This window comes from Myotis davidii, unplaced genomic scaffold (assembly GCF_000327345.1).
Source record: "Myotis davidii unplaced genomic scaffold, ASM32734v1 scaffold1857, whole genome shotgun sequence".
Taxonomy (NCBI): Eukaryota; Metazoa; Chordata; class Mammalia; order Chiroptera; family Vespertilionidae; genus Myotis; species Myotis davidii.
The window spans coordinates 49,681-54,175 of NW_006288115.1; positions in this window are offsets into that span (position 1 = coordinate 49,681).

Below are 4,495 nucleotides of genomic sequence, written 5' to 3' on the forward strand. Positions count from 1 at the left end.
TTGGCTTGTGGACTGAAGGTTCCCAGGTTCAGTTCTGGCCAAGGGCGCATGCCCGGGTTGCAGTCTTGATCCCCATTAGGGGGCGTGCAGGAGGCAGCCGATCAATGATTCTCTGTCATCATTGATGTTTCTATCTCTCTCTCTCCCTTCCTCTCTGAAATCAATAAAAATATTAAAAAACAAAACAAACAAAAAACAGCTCTGCCCATTCCTGGGACCTGAGAGTGGTCAGCATTCCTGAGGCAATCTCCCGGAGCGGGTGAGAGTCCAGGCACACCAGCCACATCACGGTGAGTCCTGTCCTTGGTTTGTTCGCAAAATGTATTTTCTGAGTAATGGGCTCATTGGGGCTCTGAGGTTTTTATCTGTTTTGTGTGTTTGCTTGTTTTTAATCCTCAACTGAGGATATTTTTTCCCATTGATTTTTAGAGAGTGTGAAAGGGAGGGAGGTGGAGGGGGAGAGAGAAATGTTTATGTGAGAGAGACACATTGACTGGTTGCCTCCTGCACATACCCTGACTGGCGCCAGGGATCGAACCTGCAACTGAGGTACATGCCCTTGACTGGGAATCAAACCTGTGACCCTTCAGTCCACGGGCCTTATGTTATAGATATAACCACTGAGCCAAACTGGCAAGGGTGGTGTTTTATCTTTCTTAAGCCTTTTTTTCTTCTTGTAATTATATCTTCCAGTTTTCCAGGATCTGGACAACCTCTTATATGTAGTTAGTAAGGTGAATCACCATTAAACAGCTGTGGTCTTATCCCTATTATGTGCCCTTCCTCCTATCATTTTGTCTGAATCTTGGATCCCCAAAGAGTGGGACCCCCCTCAGCATCTTTCTTGTGGAAAGACCATGTGCTCCATTCGCGATTGCAACACAGATAACCCCTGTGAAGCTCAATGAGTTCGTTCTATCGCGTGTGACCCAGGTAGGCTCAGACGTACAGGTATGTTTGTTCTGTGTTTCATATTCAAATGCACAGCTCCAACAGTTTACTCTATGAGGGCTGCTCTTTGTTTTCCTTGCATTCTGTCAGGCACCAGGTACAGTGTCATCTCCGTGTGGGTGCTCTGCACATGTAATTGGTGATGACCAGGATAATGATGGTGACGAAGGGCCGCGTGAAACTGGTGAATCACTTAGTGGAAGAGGCGGTACAGCAGTTATGTAATGTCACTTCACCAAACAGGTAATGTTTCATACCTCAGAGCAACACAGAACCCTTGGCCTGTCGGTGCCTAGTCATTATTTCCATCACAGCCCATAAGGCTTCTTTGTAGAGAGTAGAACTTTGGGACAGCCTTGACCCTGTGGGCAGACTCTTACTGCAAGAGATACAACTCTTTGCTTTGATTCAGGCTGTTACCAAAACTTGGCTCCTACATGAGTTGGTAATCAAATAAACAAAAAGAATGTAGCAAGAAGTTTGAGTCAGATAATAAAAGCAAATAAACTAATTCATGTGAGTACTAACACTCCAATGGCATTGTTCTCACTGTCCTGTGGTAAGGTCTGGACCTTTTAAAGTAAAGTAGCTGTGGAATAGGTAGATTTATAGAAGACTAGAGGCCCAGTGCACAAAAATTGTGCACTCGGGGAGTGAGGGGGAGCTCCCTCAGCCCAGATTTCGAGAGGGCACAGGCCAGGCCGAGGGACCCCGAGGGCTCCAGGGCGTGTCTGGCCCATCTCACTCAGTCCCGCTCGGCTGGACCAAAGCAACAAGCTAACCTACCGGTTGGAACGTCTGTTCCCTGATGGTCAGTCCACATCATAGTGAGTGGTTGAGAGGCCTTAGCATATCATTAGCATATTATGCTTTTATTGGTTGAGCGGATGACTGGACACTTAGCATATTAGGCTTTTATTATGTAGGATATTTTGCTTTATTTAATGAGCTTACTGGTACTCGACTATTTTGGCAATTTCAAGTGTTTAAACTTAAAATAATTAAGAATTCTTGGCTTATTTAAACCTCCAAGCATTTACAAATGTTCTTCTATCTATATGACATCTCTTTCTTTCCCTTTTCTCTAGTTAGTACACGTATATTCATTTTTTAATACCCAGCTGAAATGCCAGGCACCAAAGCACAGAACAGTTCTTTATTTTTTGGCTTTTCCATAGTGCAGCATGCAAAATTACATTGCAAACAGTTATCACAACATGTTATAGATATTTCTTTGTGTCTATTACCCTTAATTGCATTATGAGTAATTGGACTAATTTTTCTAATTGCTTGAGTAACATATTCACAAAGTTATGTTATGTTAAAAATAATTCACAAAATTATAAAGAATAATGAAATTGTAAAAAAATTATTTTAATCAGAATGTGTCTATATAAACACAAATAAATATTAAAGCAAAGAAACAAATTCTTAATACTTGCTTCCTGGGGAATATATAATTACTCTCAGTTGATCTTTCATTTAGATCTAAGTGAGGCAAAAAAGTACTTTACATGTTTTCTAAACATTAAGTTTCCCGTTGACTTTTTTTAAAAAAATATATATATTTTACTGATTTTTTACAAAGAGGAAGGGAGAGAGATAGAGAGTTAGAAACATCGATGAGAGAGAAACATCGATCAGCTGCTTCCTGCACATCTCCCACCGGGGATGTGCCCGCAACCCAGGTACGTGCCCTTGACCGGAATCGAACCTGGGACCCTTGAGTCCGCAGGCCAATGCTCTATCCACTGAGCCAAACTGGTCAGGGCATAAAATATATTTTTAAAAAAGAAGAATTATTTATTCCAGAAAGGAAGGGAGAAGGAGAGGGAGAGAGAGAAACATCAACGATGAGAAGAGAAACATTGATCAGCTGCTCCCTGCACACCTCCTACTGGGGATGTGCCTGCAACCAAGGCACATGCCCCTGAGACCAGAATCACCTGGGACCCTTCAGTCCACAGGCCAACACTCTATCTACTGAGCCAAACTGGTTAGGGCGACTTTTTTTTTCCCTTTCCATTATGGCCAAGAGACTTTGCTTAACCATCTTTATTTTTTTTAAATAAATCTTTATTGTTGAAAGTATTACATATGTCTCTCTTTTTCCCCATTGACCCCTGTCAGCCTGCTCCCATCCCCCACCCCAGGCCTTCAGCATCCTATTGTCTGTGTCCATGGGTTATGCATATATGCATACAAGGTCTTTGATTGATTACCTCCAACCAACCCACCCTCCTCTGCCTTCCCTCTGAGATTCTGAACTCTGTTCCATGCTTCCATGTCTCTGGATCCACTCTATTCATCAGTTTATTTTGTTACTTAGATTTTACATATGAGTGCGATCATGTGATACTTGTCTTTCTCTGACTGGCTTATTTTGCTTAGGATAGTACTCTCCAGGTCCCTCCATGCTGTCTCAAAGGTAAGAGATCCTTCTTTTTTCTGCTGCATAGTATTCCATAGTATAAATGTACCACAGCTTTTTATCCACTCATCTACTGATGGGCATTTGGGCTGTTTCCAGAGCTCAGCTATGGTGAATTGTGCTGCTATGAACATTGGGGTGCATAACTTCTTTCTGAATGCAGTGTTTCGGGTTTCTTAGGATATATTCCTAGAAGTGGGATCACTGGGTCAAGTGGCAATCCCATAGTTAATTTTTTGAGGAAACTCCGTACTGTTTTCCATAATGACTACACCAGTCTGCATTCCCATCAGCAGTGTACTAGAATTCCCTTTTCTCTATATCCTCGTCAGCACCTGTAATTTGTTGATTTGTTGATGTAAGCCATTCTGACAGGTGAGAGGTGACAACTCATTGTCATTTTAAGTTGCATCTCTCTGATGATCAGTGACTTTGAGCATTTTTTCATATGTCTCTTGACCATCTGTATGTCCACTTTGGAGAAGTGTCTATTTAGGTTCTTTGCCCAATTTTTAATTGGATTGTTTGTCTTCCGTTTGTTAAGTTGTATGAGTTCCTTATATATTTTGGATATTAACCCTTTATCAAATGTATCGTTGCCAAGTATGTTCTCCCATACAGTGGGCTCCCTTTTCAATTTGTTGATAGTTTCTTTTGTTAGGCAGAAGCTTTCTATTTTGATGTAGTCCCATGTGTTTATTTTCTCCTTAGTTTTCTTTGCCCTTGGACAAGCATATCAAACATGCTTGCCCTAGGAGATGTATCTGTAAACATATTGCTACAAGAGATGTCTGAGATTTTGCTGCCTATGGTTTCTACTAGGATTTTTATGGTTTCCCAACTTACATTTAAGTCTTTTATCCATTTTGAATTTATTCTTGTGAATGGTGTAAGTTGGTGATCTAGTTTCATTTTTTTGCACGTATCTGTCCAATTTTCTGAACACCATTTATTGAAGAGACTGTTTTGAATCCATTGCATGTTCTTGCCTCCTTTGTCAAATATTGAGCGTAATGGCTTGGGTTGATTTCTGGGTCTGCATTCTCTTCCACTGATCTATAAGGCACCTCTTGTGCCAGTAACAGGCTGTGTTGATTATGGTGGCTTTGTAGT